This window comes from Theobroma cacao, chromosome 4 (genome assembly GCF_053813885.1).
Source record: "Theobroma cacao isolate CCN51 chromosome 4, ASM5381388v1, whole genome shotgun sequence".
NCBI lineage: Eukaryota > Viridiplantae > Streptophyta > Magnoliopsida > Malvales > Malvaceae > Theobroma > Theobroma cacao.
The window spans coordinates 26,395,202-26,415,731 of NC_142642.1; the positions used below are offsets into that span (position 1 = coordinate 26,395,202).

Here is a 20,530-nt window from a genome sequence, read left to right on the forward strand (position 1 = left end):
TTTGAACTAATTCCAGTTGAACTAAAAGCGATTGCTGCCACTGTTTTGAATAAAGAAATATGATTAATAACTCACTCATCATCATTAAGACTCTCTTAATGATTTTCTTTCCCTTGAAGTTGAACTGCATAACATCTGTATTTGATGAAAGTACCGTGAAACTTTATTACCTATTTTAAATTGTAAACCATAGCCAGCCAAGGCTTCCAGCCGAAAAAGAACAATAGGCTTAGGCTTGCATTTGTGAGGTCCAAGCTCAAACCTAGATAGGAAGCCTGTATGAGGCAAAATGGGGAATGATTTATAGTCCAAACTCTCTGTTTGGATTAGAATATGGACTAAAAAAGTTCATATTAAAGGGATGTTATCATATGAAACAAAAGTTTGGGGGGGGGGAGGGGTGTTGGATTGGTGAATGTGGTCAGGCATTTTCTGATTGCTTGATGATCATGTGATTCTTTGAGAAAATGTTAAGCCACCATTGAAATAAAAAGTCACTGACTACTATTAAAATCAAATCTCTAAATCTTTCACTACTATTAAATAAATTGAAAAAGTTTCACTACTATTAAAATCAAATCTCTAAATATTTCACTACAGTTATGGCTAAGGGTTTTATAACGATATGGAATTAACATAGTTGCAGGTTAGTATAATTTGGGTGAGAACAAGTTTACTCTTTTGTGAGTTACACACTGTTAGTCTTGATATATATAGTATTGTTTTTTTCTTTTGGATAGAGAGATGGGATTCTTTGTGTCACGACCTAGTGCTCCCCTCGAGCCCGTGACAACCGCCGCGGTGTTTCGGTAGACACTTATTGCCCGAAATGTCAACTCGAAACTCCGCAAGGCTTTACTATTAGTTTCTTTGTTCCCTTGTGAGCAACCATTGTCAAATATCGTGTTCTAAAAGATTTTAAGCTGTTTCCAACTTTAAACAAATAAAATATTAATTTTTCGTCTCACAGAGGTATTTTGGTCATTTTTTTCAAAAATTTTGAAACTGGCTAAAACGTAATATACAAGTACAAAACACATAATTCATATTCAAAATGAGTTTAAAAGTCTAAAATCTTCATTTAAAACGAAATTATGGTTATTTGAATATAATAAGAGAATAAAAGAAATATTAAGTAAAATATCCTATTTTCTTATAAAACAATATTTATAGAGTTATACGTGAATAATTTTTATAGCGTAAAAGCTAAATAAATTTATACATACTTAAATACAGTAAGTCAAAATATTTAATTTAATTTACAATAACAAGAGTGCCCCCGAATAAACAAAAGTAAAGAGGACTGTGAACCTACGGTTTGGAAAATGCAGATCCCACTGTAGTCCTCGATGAGATCAGCTATCTACAGTCTATACTGAACCTGAAATGGGTGGAAAGGAGGGTGGTGAGATTATAAAATCCCAATGAGTAAACAAACATCATCATAAACATCTAGAGTTGAGAACATGGAGACAATAAAGTAAATCATCATAAACTGGGTTATAGCATTAGAACACATTTTGTTCAAAATACGTAAAAAGGCTTATGAATCTCATAAAAATCTAGGCTTGTGCCATAAATCCATTCTCGGGGACACCTTGGCCGAGGCATCCTACTGAGACCGCCAAGGCTATTAAAATTCACATTTCACATAAATCATGTTTTTGTTTTGAAAACATAGTCGTTCCTTGGCGTTGGCTGAGTTCCCCCTCACGTGGTGGTTTAGCGTGAAGTGAACCCTAAACTTTACCCCAGGAGATGCCCTACGCGCCTCTCCGTTCGAGGTAAGAATATAATGGGGTTTACCGTGCCCCTCTAAAAGGTTGGTCCACAGAAACCCCCTACTGCAGTGATTAATTAATATATAATCCACCATATAATAAAACTCAATAACATGATATGGCAATTTTGTAATTCGTAGTTTTTCAAGGTAACCAAACAATTCGCATTTCAATACAATTGCCAACTAGCCAATCATGCTCGATTTATCATAAGCCAGTTAATTTAAACAATCAAATTGCCACAATTAACAGTCTCCGTGTACTCTATTTTTCAAAATCACTATTAATTTCAAAACAATTTATAATTTAATTTCATTGAAACTCATTTATTCATAAAACATGAAAATTTATCTTTTTAAATTCCTTTTTCCATAGAATTCATGAAAGCATCTAAAAATCACCCTAGATAATTAAAATGACAGTAAGTTTACTCACAATGTCTAGAATGCAGACTTTCGAAGCACTCTGTCTACTGGTCCTCAGATGCAATTTCCTTGCCTTTATCGGAGGACTCACCACCTTGACACAGTACAAAATCGAGAGTTTCACCAAGTTGGTACTAAATCAAAATTAAACTAATTTAGACTACCAATGCATGATATGGAATGCAAAAATGCACTGGTAACTATCTAAACCCGGTATTGGCCTAATTCGTCTTATCACCCGATTAAATTCCTAACGGGTCCGTTTAAACTCCAATTTAATTCTTTTCAGTTTCTATATCTCAATTGCACCCAAATTAACTTAATGTCCCTCAGTGTGGTGCAAATTATCAGTCCCAACAGCAAATTACGAAAATACCCCTAGTGGGTAAAAATTCGTATTTTTGCTCCGAAAATTTCCATTATTTTTCTAGGCTCATAATTCATCATTCCTTAACCAATTCTCCTAGAATAAAATCAAACTCATCCTCACTCACTACATGGTAAATTCAGCCATTAATGGTTGGGGGAGAAAATAAATTCTTTTCTTGTTGTTTTGTTTCTAAATATGCTAAACTAACTAAAAACACTAACATAAATTAAAATAAAATAAATCCAACAACTTTCTCTCTCCTAACCCATTTTTCCAGAATTGAATTCATCATGAAAACATGTTATTTAATCATGGAAAATAAAGAGAAATGCTTGGGAATAAGAAAACTCAAGCTTAATAGAAAAAATCTCACCTTTTTCACTTAATTTCCTTGAAAATTCACACTTTTTCTTTGATTTCTCTCTCTAGGGTTTTGTTTTTATTTTCTCTCTCTTCTTGCTGGTTTGGCCGGCCATGGGGTGGAAGATGGGCTGATTTTGTGCCTTTTAAAAAGGAAAATAATAAATTAATAAAGGCATGACACATGGCATCATGTCATTGGCCCATTTTTAAAATTTTAAAAATTTAAACATTTTATCTCCACCACATGTTTAGTCAAGGGTCAAAGATGAAGACAAAGGAAGACCATGTGCTGGAAAAAATATCTTGGTGGTGGAAAATTACAATTTTGCCCCTAAGGTGGCAAAATTACCATTTTACCCCTATACTCCAAATTATACCGAAATTAAAATTTTTCACTTCTAAACCTCAAATCATACTCCAATAAGTCAAATTATACTCCAATAAGTCAAATGGGGTCAAAAAAATCTTTTCTAAAATTTTCATTTTATCCCCAGGTGGCAAATGACCATTTTGCCCCTAGTTAGTGAAAATTTCGATTTGACTCCAAATTGATCCTCAAACTCCAAATTACCATTTTAAGTCATCCATGAACTGTGAAACTCTTAATCTCACCTTAAAATTCCTATTTGATCTAGTTCGAGGATTAAATAAACTTTGTTGTACCTCTAGGTACAATACAGACTTTTGTAAATTTTTCGAGACTCTCCTAGCATGCAATCATGCTATCATCACATGTAAGTTATGAATAGTATTTTATAAGGTCGGGCTTTACACTTTGCTTTATTGAGATTGTTTTTTGTGTTATATTTGAGTTAGATATTTTCTATTTTCCAACTAAAAAATTAATTTGATCTTAGCTTCATAGATATTTTTATTTCAATCTTCTACAGTATTTCTTTCTTTTTTTTTAATTGTGTGAAATCAATTTTACTATCTTAACATGGATGGAGATGGAGATGGAGATGGAGATGGAGATGGAGATGAAGAAGAAGAAGTTGAAGGCGAAGACAAAGAAACTTTTAATGATGATAGTGACAATAATGAAGACCATGAGTTGTTTATTTTGAAAGTGATTGCTGGTAGACATATATGATATTGATTTTGTATCTTTTGTTACACAGTTGTTTAATTTAGTTATTAATATTGAAAGATCTTAACATGTTATAAAATTATTATAGTTTATATTTTCAATTGTTGAAATGAAATTTTATAATGGCATATTTTATTGTACACATGATTAGAAATTACTCTTGATTATTGTAATTTGATGCTTTTTCAACGAAAAATTTTGTTAGAAATTTTTTATGGAATTTCGTTGGAAATTTCGGATGAAATTTTGTTGGCATTTTTTAACGAAATTTTGTTTGAAAAGAATTTTCAATAGAATTTTCATTGAAAATTTTTAACAGAATTTCGTTATAAATTTTCAATGGAATTGTTACTATATAGTTGACGGATTTTTTTTTTTTTTTGTCAGAAAGTTTCAATGGATTTTCAACGGAAAATATTTTTAACGGGGTTTTTATCAACGAAATTTTTAATGAATTTTTTATTGAAAATTCATCAAAAAAAGTTATTTTCAACAAAATTTTGACTTTTTTCAATAAAAATTTTATTAAAAAAAACTTGTTTTTTGATAGTGTTAATTCAACACAAAACTTGTTAATATGTTTTTTTCTCAGTTTTATAAAATATTTTTCACTTGATAGTCATATCCAATTATTATTAGCAGTGGTCAAGAGAAAACGTTAATGTAAACTAGCTAGTTCTACCAACAGCCATCAATCAAAAGAAATAAATGAATAATTTTACTAGGTTTGCATGAGGGATACCCTAACCTGCCAACCATCGATTGATCCGATAACTGTCATAGGATAATCGGTACTTATGTTGATCAGCTAAACAAATCATCTAGTCAAATTCGTAGATATTTTCAAATTTCAAATTAAATCAATGATATATATGATCCAAGTATTAAATTAATGTTGATCTAATTTGACTCACATTCAAAAAATTATATTAAATTAAAACCACTTAAATGTGGATAATAGTATTTGAATCTTGATTTTAAGGAAAAAAGCCTTTAAAAGCATCATGTTTGTACATATCGTCATAACGTGTTTACTTCTCTATATAACAATGTAAATTCCAAGAAATTAAATGTAATTGACTTAAATACCCTTATCAAATTATTAAATTAAAAAGTTATCAGTTAAATATTTTTATAACCAATTAAATTATCTTATCTTAAAAGCATATAACTTTTATTGCTTTATTTTTTCTTTAGACTTCTTTTGAAACATTATGACTACCATGAGAATTAAAATTCATATTACCTACACCGATCCTTGACGGGCTCGACTTTAAGCAACTTGACGGTGAGGGGTGGCAGGTTTGGAGGGGATAGCTACTATGAGTGAGGAATACGGTATGGGAGTGTAGAGGCTCTAACGCTCTAAGACTCAATGGATTCAACTTCAACTTCTTCAAACGCACTTGAAATGTGATAGGAAGATAAGTTCATGAGTTTGTTGTGAATTTTATGGTGACGGGAAGCTTGAGAAAGGGTTTAATCCATCTTTCATAGCACTCATTCTTGAGGTGGAGAGCCCTAATGAGTTGAAGGACATTCGACCCATTGGCTTGATCAATTCCCTCTACAAAGTCAGTGTGAAGCTTCTTGCTAATAGGATGAAAAGGTAATGCATTGGGTGATTAGTGATAACTAAAGTGTTTTAATTGGGGATGCCAACTTCAAGATGGGGTGATGTTAGCTAATAAGATTATACATAGTATGAAAATAAAGATTGGTACTGGTGGGGGTTAAGGGCAAAGTTCATTAACTTTTGTTGAGGGTGTCAAAGATAAAAAAGAATAAAGGTTAATAGTTTTTAAAACTAATATGTTGAACTTAACCAATAATTCTTTGGGATTGAACTTGGATATTTTGATTCAGATTGCTCTTGTTTATGAATTAAAGCATAGAAGTTTGGTGGCTCAAGTGTAAGAGAACCATTTGGACAATTTACCTCTTGTTTTCAATTTACTTATACTTTAATCAAATTTTTAAAAAAATTAATACAAACAATATTCAATATTCTTATTTTATTTTTATTTAAATTTAAAATATTAAGTATAAAACTATAATGTATAAAATATAAATAGTTAAATACGATATATAAGATTTCATATAATGGTTAAATATAAAAATAGTTAAATAATATAAATAGGGAAAAAAAGATAAATGAAAACTTTATCTGCTTTTAATTTCACACAATGCCAGTGAGTGGTCTCGTCTTATCTTGTCTAAGCTAATAAGCTCATAAATCTCTTTTGAAAAATGAAGTGCATTTCAATGTTGAGTTACATAGAACAGAATAAAGCAAAAATAAAAAGACAAAACAGAATAGAAAAAGCAAAAAAAGAGAAAGAGAAAGAGGTGAGAAGAAACTTTAGAATTAAGATAAAATTGAGTAGAGTTTGTGAGGTCAATTTATTATTATTTTTATTTATATTAATTATTAAAACAAAAAAATATTTTGAGAGAATCATTTAAAAATATATAATAAATAAAAAATTTTAAAATAATATTAAAAATTTTAAAATATATATAATAAATAAAAAATTTTAAAAATTTTGAGAATTGTAATACATTATCCTCAGCCCCTGGTGGTGGTGTTATGATTAAGCTTGATTTTGAGAAGACCTATTATTGTATTGATTGGGTTTCTTAATTTTTGTGATGTGGAAGATGGGGTTTGGAGAAAAATGAAGGACGTGGGTGTATGAATGCATCTTTACAATGCGAGTGGCAATATTGGTAAATGGTTTTCCTACCTTGGAATTTCCAATGTTTAGAGACCTTAGGTGTAATACCTTGTACTTTGATATGATGGCTAATAAAACTTATCAGATGCCAATTGAGGTTAATTAGAATGTTTAAAAGTGATGAAAAGAATAGGTTAGAGAAAAATATGTTGCATGCGAAGAAATAATAATTAAATAATAATATTTTTTTATTGAGGATGAATTAGCGAGAAAAAAAGTGATTTGAAAATGAATCGGGGTATAACAAGGTGTTTTGGGTGCAAAGGAGATAAGTGAAAATATTTTAAATAAAATAATATTTTATTAATAAAATAATATTAAAAATATTAATATTTTATTCGATGTCAAAATTTCTATGAAGGAGGAATATATGGTCAATCTAAATGGGGGAGATGAGGAACAAGGAAATTTCAGAGAAAAATGGCATTAATAGGGCTCGTATGTCTTTATTAAATAAAGGTAACGCGGTTAAATAAATATTTTAAATATTATGAGAATACTGCGTTGGAGTACAAACTTTATATTTCGTTTGTACATGTGTAAAAGAAGATAATAGGAGGAAATTGAGATTTAAAAGAAGGTTGGGAGGACTAAATTGAAAGGATGAGAACTTATGAGGGCAAAACGATAATTTTCCTATCATGCTTGGTCAAAGCTTCCAAAGGAAGCTTTGACCCTTCATCCTTGTCTTTGATTAATCCTTATCTCTTCAAGATGACCTTTTTTCTTCTCCATCTCCCTCCTCCCACGCCATTTCCATACTACCACCCTATTTTCACTTTACCCCATGCAATTGAAGAGAAAAATAGAGAGAATCGGCTAAGGAAAGAAATGAGAGAAAGGTGGAAGGCTTCGGTAGTAAGTGGTTCAAGAGAATTTGAAAAAATATCAAGTGGGTCTCAAGATTCAAGAAACATAAGGTAAGGATTTTTGTGTTTTAAGTTCGTGGTTGGTTAAATCCTTAGAAAAATAATGTGTGAATCATTTTGTGGCAGCTATGGTGACCATGGGTGTGAGGAAATTATGTATTTTATTAGGTGAAATTCAAGTTAAAACCAAGTGGTAAGCTTAATGCTACAATTTGAAGCTTATGATTGGTTTAATATGGTGAGAATGATTGTATGCAAATGTAGTGTTATTATGATGTCATGGGTATGGTTGGAAGGCAATCATATTAATTGGAAGTTTGGTGTGTAGATATATGTTGTTAGGAAAGGTTTAAAAGGTTATGGATGTTGGTGTGCATAAATGAATATTAATGTTATGCTTGGTGGTAACATGTAAATGAGGATGGTGGTACATGTAAACTTGAAAAATGTTTGATGGAAGTAAATTTATAGTTGCTACCATATGCTAGGTAATTATTATGAAAATGATGGATAAACTTGATAAATATCCTTAGACAAGATTTATATATGTGCTAGAGTCATAAATAAGTTACCAGTATCCATAATCTAAAGAATTACGCAAGTAAACGATAAAGGCCACTTTGGTAAAGAACATGTCAAGATATAAGTTAATTGAATAAAGATTCATGATTGAAGGAAAAAGAGAAGTAGAAATGAGGTACACTAAAGATATTGAATTTGGATTGTTGTAGGAAGTACAAAAGTAAAGGTAGTTTACTGTAGTAGCGTGTCGGAGGAAATAACGAGCAACCGGGAAGTAGAAATAGCTAGATATACCTCCGAACTAATAGCGATGTAACATCCCGCTATCGTAAGGTGAGTGAACTTGCATTAAAATGTTTTGGGATAAATGCATATGTGTTTAATTGAATCACCTGAAATGTTTTATTGGATTTTTTTTTTAAAACATGCATGGGAATAAGCCCTTGATGAAATGTTTTTATGTGGTAAATTATGTGATATAATGAAACCATGTGTTCCTATTTTATGTGGATATGTGTGTTATGCTTTGAGTGATAATGTTATATAATAGCTACAACCGTGCACGTGATGGTGCCGGTGCGGTGTGGGAGTGTACATGCTCATAATGATGTGGGCGGGAATGCGTGTGATGATATTGAAATATGCGTGTAGGGAGTGTACATGTGTGTGTGTGTGTGTGTGTATGCTATAGACAAGTTATGAAAATAAAAAAAAATGTGATTGTACTATATGCTATGGAATGGCTTTTCACTGTAGCGAGAAACCCTCCGATTGCTTGTCTTAATTGGATATTTGCTTTAGTCTTTACTCTTTTCAACTCCATTGTGGATTATAAATCCTTCACCCTAAGGGATTAAATAATCAAGGGTTGAATTAAGGGCTATACAAGAAATTAAACTAAATTGCATTGTTTTTAAACAAGTGCATCATGTTTTCGGAAAGCTCTCTGTATCGTTTGCTTTTTCCCTTTCTATGTTCACTCATTGAGTTTATACTCATTATTTTCAACTTCATGTTTTAGTTTTCAGGTTCGAAGGTAGTTTGATTCTTAGGTCGGGGTGCTTCCTTTTATCTATTTTTCGATAGGTCGCCTTGACACTAAATGTTAGCACCCACGTCCAGAGTCACTCCGCTGGTAGTCAAGGTCTTTATATATGCACATATATACTTGAAGTGAATTGTTAAGATACATTTGACAAACTATCTATGTATTTTTTGATTTATGGTTCCAATGTGAGTATTTACTTGGGTTATATGAATTGTCTTTGAAGAAATTGGCATTTAAACCTTATTAAATAAAGATCTTAAAGAGATATGGATGATAGATGGACGAATGTACGAGTTCATATAAAAAGGCTTGCTTGGGCCTATTGGGCTGTGCTTATTGGGTCCTTGCGCCGATCATAACCCGAAAATTGAACTGTGACATTAGGCAAGGGGATCTATTATCACCTTTTCTTTTCCTCATGGTTGTGAAGGCTTTGCATCCCTTATTTGTTAGAGGGGAGAATTTACATATGTTTTGAGGGGTGTCGGTCACAAATAATGGGATGAGTATATCACACATGTAGTTTGCTGATAACAATATCCTTTTAAGTTTAACTCAATTCAAGTTCAAATAAGTTTCAAGTTATTTGATATTTTAAGTTGTCTTTATTTAATCAAATAAATTTTTTTCGATTCAATAGAATGATTTTGCACCATACATAATATATTAATTTTTAATATAGAATTCTAACAAAATGTTTAAATTTAAATTCTTCATAATGAACAAATAGTTACATAAAAATTAATAGGGGCGGAGTCGAGTGCATTTTTAAGTGGCTGTGGTCCCCCAAAATCTTTAAAATATTACAAATATATATATTTATTTGTTTTTTTAAAAGATATATATTTTTTTGTCTTAATGGCTCTCTCAAAAATTTTTACCTTTATTCTTCTTCGTCTTTGACCTTAATATCAATAAAAGTTAGCTAGTTCTGCCCATGATACTTATAAACAATAACTTAACAAATTGATCAAAAGTATTTTATCTAATATCAGCAATTAGACATTATTTATATGTGAAAATAATGAATCTGCGGAGGAAAACTCCAAATAACAATGTATTATTTTGCTTTTAATTAACTTTAGTTTACGTTTCCATTATAAATGAAAAATTACATTAACATTTGATCAAATTTATATTATAGATTAAATTTGTCACGACCCGGAACTCCCATCGGGCCCGTGACAACCCCGCGACGTCCCGATAAGCACTTATTACCCCGAATGCCGATCGAAACCCCATAAGGCTTAGCATCAACTTCCGCATCTCCCTGGTGAGCGACAGTTATTAAATCTCGCATTTCAAGAAATCATAAGTTGTTTCCAACTCAATACAATAAAATATTATTTTCTAGCTCACAAAGGCATTTTCGTCATTTTTTTTGAAATTTCGAAATCCGTAAAAATGTAATATGTAAGTGAAAACACATATTTCATGATTTATATTAAATTTTGAAGTCTAAAACATTCCTTTAAAGTAAAATTATAGCTATTTGAATATAATAAAAATATTAAATAAAATATTCTATTTTCTTAAAACACAATATTTTCAAAGTTTTCCTAAAATAACTTTTGTAGTGTAAGAGTAAAATAAATTTATTCATATAGTAATAAAGATAATTAAAGTATGAAATTTCGTTTACAATGACACGTGGGCCCCTAACTAACCAAGAAAGTGTAAAGCTACGAACCCTTACTTCCTATGATGCAACTCCGAGATTAATTCTCGTCTTAATCAACTATCAACAAACTGTCTTGAGCTTGAAAAATGGATAGGAAGAAGGGTGAGATTATGATTACATAATCCCAATGAGTAAACAATTACCATCAAAAGCATTTAAACCTAAGTAGATGGAGACAATATAAAAACGTTATATCTCAATAATGTTCATAACACAAAATTCGTTTCAATCTATACCAAATAATTTCTTTTCATCAAAATTTCCCGGCTTATAAATTTCTTAAACTTGGCCCCTGCCAGAATTATTCTCGCTTGTACCTTCATCAAGGCATCCCACTGAGACCGCCAAGGCTGTTCAATGACCCATACCCATAAACATGTTTTCACATCTAACACACAGTCATTCCTTGGCGTTGGCTGAGTCTCACTCTCACGTGGTGGCTCGAACGTGAGGTGCACTCAAATCATACCTCAAGAGATACTTCACCCAACATCTCCCCTCAGAGGTAAATATATAATTGAGTTATCGTGCTCCTCTCATAGGCAGTCCACGGAAACCCCCACCACTATAGTGACCGTTTAATATACCACCAGACCCATAAAATTTCCAGTAGCATAAGATGGTGAATAAAATTTAATCCAGTCTACCGAGACCAATCCAAAACTGTTCATATATTTCATGCCAACCCCAAAAATTTAGTCATCATGCTACCATAGTGTCATAAGCCCCAATTTCAATAACATATAAAATCATAAATTTCAACACAGTCTCCATATACTCAATTTTTCCAAAACAATATTTGATTTTAAAATCAGTATAAATCTCATTTTTATTAAAAACATTTTAATTGGAAAACATAATATTTTATAATTTAACTCACCATTCAATAAAAGCATCAAACAAGTATAATTACTCTAGATATTTAAGACGATAAATTGTCCACTCACAGTTCTAGGAGTTGATGCACTCCTAATCCCAGTCTTCAAGCACAATCTCTGTACTTTTACCAGTGTAATTTGCTCACCACCTATCCACAATGTACAATACATAATTCACCACATCAATGCTTGACCATTACAAAATCAATTTAGGCTCGGTATATATGCATGATATGATATACAACTTATCCGACTATAGCTTAAATGCGGTGCTGACCTAATTCGACCTATTACCTGATTAAATCGATACACGCGTCCTTTTAAACTCCAAATTAATTTTTTTCAGTTTCTATACCTCAATTGCACTCAAATTGACTTAATGTCCCTCAGGGTGGTGCAAATTATCAGTCTCAGTAGCAAATTACGAAAATACCCCTAATGGGTAAAAATTCATATTTTTGCTTCAAAAATTTCCATTATTTTTCTAGACTCGTAATTCATCATTATTCATCATAATTCCTCAAATAAACATCAAGATCATCAGCCAATATTCCCCTAGAAAATTCGGCCAATAATGGTAATAGAGGAAAATAAATTCTTTTCTTGTTGTTTTGTTCCTAAATATACTAAACTAACTTAAAACACTAACATAACTTAAAATCAAATTAATCTAACAAGTTTCTCTCTCCTAACCCATTTTTCAGAATTGAATTCATCGTAATAACTCAATATTCAACCATTAAAATCAAGAACAAAAACATGGGTAAGCTAGGTATCAAGGAGAACTAAAGAAATTCTAACTTATCTAGCTTGTTTTCTTGATTTCTTAACTTTTTCTTTGAATTTTCACATAGGTTTTCTTGTTTTTCCCTTTGTTCTTCCTCTCTTTCTCTCTCTTCCTTGCTTGGCCGGCCATATGAAGAAAATAGGCTGATTTTATGCCTTTTTAATAAGAAACAATAAAATAATAAAGGTATAGCACATGTCATTTTCTTATTGATTCATTTTTAAAATTTTAAAATTTTAATCCTTTTTATCTCCACCACACAATTAGTTAATGGTCAAAATGAGGATAAAAGAAGACCATGTGCTGAAAAAATATCCTGGTGGTGGAAAATTACAATTTTGCCCCTAGGGTAGCAAAATTATCATTTTACCTTTTTACTCCAAATTATACCGAAATTAAAATTTTTCACTTCTAAACCTCAAATCTTACTCCAATAAGTCAAATGGGGCCAAAATAATCTTTTCTAAAATTCTCATTTTATCTCCAAGTGGCAAATGACCATTTTGCCCCTAGATAGCGAAAATTTCGGTTTGACTCCAAATTGATCCTCAAACTCCGAATCACCATATTAAACTATTTTGAGATTTTAAAATTCTTAATTTCATTTTAAAATTTCTATCTGAACTAGTTCGAGGCTTAATCGACTTAATGATACCATTAGGGGCAATATCGTCTTTCAACGATTTTCTCAAACTTTCTAAATATGTAACCATTCTATTGAGCATGTAAATGACGTCGTAATTATTTTATAAAACAGGATTTGACAAAATTTCTATATTCATCGTCATTATCAAAATTATTTTATAATTAATTTTTTTAAATAAATGTACTTACACGTCCAATGCACTTGTAGAGGTACTAGTATTTATTTAAATAATATAATTACCAATTATATAAAAAAGAATATTATTGTTTTAATATATAGTTATATATTATTATATATAAAAATGATGTTTAAATAAAAGATAAAAATGCGAACCAACTCGACGACTTGACTTGATACTTTCTTTTTCCGGGTCACTTTTATGGGACTGGTTTGATAAGTGTGCTGTGTCTCCATAAATAGTGAAAGAGTCCTATTGAATTTATGATTGGCCAATAGAGTTGGTGAGAATAATTCAGATAAATAAATGTCGCACAACTTTGCCTTTTCCAGTCCCTTTATTTTGCAGGCTTATATTTGATTTTCTTCGTTAAACTTAAACGTTCCAGAAATTTTGACATTGAACCTAAAAGTGATCAACATTGAACCTTTAATTAGAAATTAAACCAAAAGAAGATTAAATCTCTACGTACCTGACATACGTGTCAGCCAAAAGAATAACCATATGGAAAATTACATACTCCACAGTTGGAACCATAATAATTAACCAGATGATAGATGTTGATATAAACTTGCAAAACGATCACGATACATCTAAGATCTAAGATGTAACTAGTGGGGATAAAAGGGAGACAAAAGAACAAATAAAAAAAAAAAAAAGCTTGACGGAGGGGACATGGAGGGGGAGATTTTATACCCAGTAATCACTACAGTTATATAGGCAACTGAACACTGGCAAATCAACTACTCATTTGTATCGTATTTGGTGGCAGCCACGATTGAACGTACTTCCGTGACAATTTTCAGATCTTTTAACACCCTTATTACCCTGTGGAGTGCATTTGTAGCCGTACTTGTCTCGACCGCAAGCTGCGTCGGCAGGATGAAGGGTATTAGTCGAAGGTCTACCTCCCTGCTGCCGCATTTTTCTCATTTCAAGAACCATTTTGCTTGTTTCCGACTCCATCAAGAACTCAAATCCTAAGTCGACCTCATTCTGACGGAAGCATTCGTGGGATGAGAGGTTGCAGTGGAAGAAGCTGCGGCTACTGCTCTCTGGTGAACCGATTGCAGAATGGTTCGTGCTCGATAGATTAATTATCATAGTAGTCAAAACAATTGCTAGATATAACCCTGTCTTTTGAAGGTCTCCCATGTTGTTCCTCGTCTGCCAAATTTCTTTTTCCTTAGCGCTTCTACCACTATTTTGGTAGTGGCTGATTAGGTGCTACAGGGACCAAGTGGCGTGGGTGATTTGACTTTCTGCCATAGACACAGAAAAAGTTGTGGCCACAAAACTGAGCACGTGCGATTGATTTAATGATCTGCCGACATGTTTTTTTGCTTTCAATGTTGTTGTGTCATAAATATGGGATACTGCTTGAGCCATCATGCCCCTGCTACTCGTTAGAATTTGAACTTAGATAGCGTTTGGTACGAACATATTTTTTATAATATATTTAATTAAATTATATTATAATATTTATTTTACAATATATTATTATAATATAATCATATTATAGTCAATGAATATAATACGATTACAATTTAAAATTAATACAATTACATTATATTATACTCTATGATATTTTTAAAAACACTTTTATCCTTTAATTTTATTATCTTATTAAAAATATTTTATAATATTATAATTAAAATAAAATATATAATATAAAAATTAAAAATTAAATAAATAAAATATAAGAAATTAAAATTTATATAATATAAGTAAAAAATTAAAATATAATATATAATATAAAAAATTATATCAAAAAACTAAAAATAAAATATATAAGATTATAATAAGAAATAAAAATAAAATATATGATATTAAAAATATATTTAAGATATGAAATTATATAAAAATTAATAATAAAAAATACAAGTATATTAAACTTACATTTTAATAAATAGGAGTAATTTTGAAAATTAACATTATATTTTTCAGTAAAGTACTTGTAAATCAAACGCTATAATATTATCTTCCCTACATTTTAATCATTATTTTGCTTGCATACCAAACACTGTAATGTTATTTTCTCTGCAATCACATTACCTGTAATCACATTACATTATAAAGTACCAAATGCTACCTTAAGTTAAAGTTTCATCTTTGTTCGACGATGTCTCCGATTTATTTTCATAAATTTAGCAATAACAGAGCATCTAGAGGGCACGATTTAAAGTACATTTATTTATAATAATAATTTTGCATTAAATACAATATTTGAACATTAATATGATAATGATTTTTAATGCATTTGGTGAAATAATTTAAAGAGTATCCAACGAGCACTTATTAGCAAAACTCATTTTTTACTTATGCTAACAATATGGAAAAAATATATAGACGAACAGCTAATAATGTGACACTATATACAAGTGGCTTTGACCTACTTTAATAAGAGCCATATTACACTATATGCAAGTGGCACATCCGGAAATTTTACTAATTAAAAGTCCATTTGTTTTGTAGTAAAATAATTTTTAAAAAAAGTTTTCAGGACTTATGTTTATTTGGTAGATGAAAAATTAATTTCAGATGTAAAATATTTTACGAGTCAATAAAGTTAACCACGAAAAATATCTTACGCCATTGAAAGGCATAAGACATTTTTTAGAGAACAACAAAAACATTTTTATATTAAGTTTATGAGTATAAGTTTGATGAATATTAATATTTAACTTAAAATATTTAAAAAATATTAATATTTAACTTTAAAATAATTAATTTAAAATATTAATATTCAAATTATAAAACACTATTAAAATTAAAAAAATTATTTTAATGAAACCATTCAATACAATTAAATTTTTTATTTATAAATGGAATAAATCTTACTAATAATTATAATAAAAAATATTTCAATCATCATCATTTGATGAATACACATTTATAATAGGTTTAAATCTTACTAATAATTATAATAAAAAATATTTCAATAATTATTAGTTAATGAATACATATTTATAAGTATAAGTTTTGAATATCTTACACAATTGATGAATATTTATAATTTTATAGTTATCATAAAAAAGTGATAAGATGTAAAATTTTTTGAAAATTAGAGTTTATTTTTATTATAGATTTGTGGTTAAATGCTTTGGGAAATTTCATTATTGATTTTATCTATTTTCATTTCTATTCTTAATTTTGATCCCAAATTAATGAAAATCAAATATCAATATTGTTTTGTACTCAACTCCTATTTATTATTTTAACACTTGAATAATTCTACCATGATGAAAAATATTTTTCATAAAATGATCCAAACAATAGAAAATGTTTTCAACAGTTATCTAAACAACAAAAAACATTAAAATTTTCTATAAAACATTTTACATAGAAAAATTTTCCTCCAGTAAGTCATTTTTCGGTTACCAAACGGACCTTAAGTATTTGTCTATCTTATGCAAACAATCGGATTCAAATTTTTATTTTCACAAAATCAAATATATATATTTTTATTTGAAAAAGATTATAATCAATTAGTGCACAGTGCTCCTTGCAATGTGTTTGTGCCACGTGGATATAATGTTTAATTCATCATTTTTTTTTCAAATCTTTCAATAATCGTAGTAGCATTGATGGGAACAATGGAGCTACAAATATGATCACTCTATTTTTTGTTTTTTCTGAAGAGCAATGTTATCACTAACTAGGATTAAAAATCTATTATTTGCGTGTGAAGGAAAATATTAGTTAGGTTTCGTTTGGATTGTGCTTTTACTATTTTGTTTTTTTTTTTTTGTAATTTGTCTTATTTTCTATCAATTTTTTATTTATTAATTTTTTTACAAAAAAAATATAAATAGTAACAGTATCAATAAAATGATCATTATTTGTTTTAATGAAACATTTAACAGTAAAAATTAATCTAATGTTTTCAATTTAATAACTTTTTCAAATTTAAAACTCAAAAGGAAAGAATAAAATTTTTATGCCATATAACAAAACACTACCACTTTATTGCTTCACTTAAAACCTAATGAGCCTCTTTATGTTTATTCAGAAAACATTAATCACTTAATGTTGCTGCATGACACAACAACAATTATCTTTTTTTTTTGGCTGAGCAAAGAAAATAAAACAATTATCTTTTTTTAAGTAAAAAGTGCACATTCAAGATAAAAGAAAATAACATTTTCAAAGAACTAATCAAAATAACATCAAACATAATTGTAAAAATTCACTTTTTTTATAAGTATTAATAATTTGTTATAACATTAACAAATCAATAATTAAAAAAAAGTCGAAACAACATCCAAACGAAATTCAAATAAAGACTTGATCTAACAGTTGCTACTCACGTAATCCCAAGAGTATGATCTCTTTTTTCGCTTGAACTTTTTCACGACTTAAAAAATAAAATCATTAGTCTTAATGGTAAAACAACAAGAATTCAATTATTGCCCTTTAAGATCGAACTCAGAACAATCCAAACGAAAGGCTCACGCTAAAAAGATGGATAATGAAATATTTAAATAACATGAATGAAAAGCCACGGGTTTTAATTGAACTGACGACATAGTAACTACCACAATCAAGGAAGATCTGATTGGAAAATCATGGACGTTTATGTTGTTTTCCGCACTCACGGTTGTATGGATTGTTGCAATGCGGAGGTTTTATACGATGATTGCCCGGTGGAGTGCATTTGCTGCCGCCTTTGTCATTTCTTCCGCATCTTGCATCGGGGAAAAGGGCTAGATATACATTTTTGTTGTTAAGAGAATTAGATGCACTTGCTTGATCAGGAAACACATGGCTTGTTTCCGACTCGACCAAGGACAAGTCGAGTCCTTCTTCGTCTTCCTCCGAAAGAAAGCATTCCTGAATTGAGCTATTGCAGTGTAAGCTCGACCTTTTCTTCTCTAATGAAGCAGCTGCACAATGATTGATGCTCACCGTCATCATCGTTATCAGAATTGCCAAAAGTAAACCTCTCCTTTGATTGTCCCCCATTTTTAACTTCTCTAATTTCTTTTATTAATTTTCGCAATTCAGTGACTTCTTTTGAAGTGAACAGTTAGGCAGGTATTACATATATATAGACCAAAAGGATCGATTCTTTTGCCTTAGAATGTTGCAGTCACAATTATTGAGCATATGCATGTGCCTGATTCATCAATTTGTCGACATTATTTTTTGTTTTGTTTTTCTTGATTTTTTATGTCCTCTCATAACCACATCAACAAATCAAGTTGCTGTGGTTAGAAAACAAATCTATCTAGATGACCTTGAGTCGACGGCTTAAAAGTTATGAATAGAGAGGTGCACATGGTCTGGGTCCGGTTGACGCTTGAAAATTTAGGTTTGGACACCAACTCAACCTGTCAGTAAATTTTTTATTAAATATTAAAAATATTTTCAAATATTAATATTTCATATTTGTATTCATTCTAAAGGGGAATACATTCATGCTGCTACAAGTCTTCATTCTAGTATTATAAGAAGCCTTATAGCTGCAGAGAACAACATCTCATTAGTCTCAGAAAGTTTAAAACAAATACATGATCCTGCTATTTATGGATCCCCACCCATTCTGTAGAACCCGCCATGAGAAACAAAAAATCACGGGCACAAAGCTCCCTCCCCTGAATCTATACAACATCGACATCACCCTGTACACCTTAGAACAAAGTTGTGCTTTCCTATAGAAACGGACAAAACTTTCACTAATAGTTACTCACACCCTTTTGGCTATCAATTATTTAATGACCGGAGTTTTTTTAGCACTGGTTTTGGGTATTATAGAGAGGAGAGGGAGGAGATTCCTTTATCAGTTATGACTTTATATTTATTTATATATAATTTGGTTTTGTGTGTTATCTTGTTAGTTAAGATGTTGTTTTGGTTTATGTAAAGTGTAAAGACACATCTATTCATGTTTATATATTTAAGATCCATCTCATCTCTTACTAATGTGCTATGCTATACTCTCGTCTAATGTGGCATGCTATACTCTCGTTGCATTATTTCTTTAGCCATCTCTTACTAATGTAGTATGTAATACTCTTGTTGCACTACCCTTACATTGGTTTGGGTCTTTATATCTCTCATGAAGTCCCCACATCTGTGAAGATTTAAGTTACTCTGGTATCAAAGTTATGGGCTCACATTTTCAACCCAAAAAACATGCATATTAGGTGGAGGAAGGTCTATATTTATATATTCAAGATCCATCTCATCTCTTATTGATGTGGGATCATGACATATGTCGTTGGTTCGATGGTGTTATTTCGTCCAACAAGTTGGCTTTTCTTCTTTTCTTGGCTATATCCACGATATTAACTTTTATTGTCTATTAATAAAATGATCATATTTGATTGAAAAAAATGTTATAAATAATTTAAATATCCATTAAGATATAATATATATGAAAACAATAATTGATATTACAATTTATTTATCTAACAGATAAATAATAAAATTGGTTTTTAGGGATATATGTCTAACAAATCCTTGGGATGGTAAGGAAATCTTTTTCCTTGTAAAATTGAGGTCTTTGTTTTGGGTTAGAGCTTGTGAAGGTGAGGAGGCTATTGTGGAAGCTACATGGTGGACGCGACCCTGGATTGGCACTACTGCTAGTAAACTGCAAGGGACAACGAAGTAAAGTGGTGTGGATTCCTCCTATCCCGAATGAATTCAAATTCAATGTGGATGGCTCATCAAGTAGCAAACTAGGTTGAACAAGGTGTGGGGGAGTCTTAAGGGACACGTGTCAATTTTCATGGCATTGTGTTTTGGTTCCCTCGAAGTTCAAGTCTCAAACTATGCTGAACTCATGGGATTAAATATGCTCTTCAATGTTTTGCATCTTCTTCATGCAAAGGGAGGGTTAAATTAACTACTGAATCATATTCAAGACCAATGGCCTTCCCATGGATTTATTTTGACAAGTGGCCTTCTCATTGATTAAAGATCCTTTTGAGACTTTGGGATAAGTGGAGCATTTGTTGAAGCATGGCTTCATCTTACTGTCAAGCTTATTCAAAGGCTGAAGGTCATAGGAAATTCAAGTTGAAGATGACAGACTGGTTGTGCCGTTTTAAGCACTTGGTCAAGTTGTTTTATGCTTTAAGTATTTTTTCTAGTGTTTTATTTGTTGTTACCAAGTTACTTTCCCAATTTTTGTTAAGGATTGTTTT

At 30.6% G+C, this 20,530-nt stretch overlaps 1 long non-coding RNA gene across 1 annotated transcript; it reads left to right on the plus strand.

Moving 5' to 3' along the window:
* The first annotated feature begins 7,581 nt into the window (after window positions 1-7,581).
* On the plus strand, window positions 7,582-8,470 carry LOC148763214 (uncharacterized). The gene is made up of 3 exons (XR_016025765.1): window positions 7,582-7,687; window positions 7,763-7,829; window positions 8,368-8,470. It is a non-coding gene; the product is annotated as an uncharacterized LOC148763214 (long non-coding RNA).
* Window positions 8,471-20,530: the final 12,060 nt, after the last annotated feature.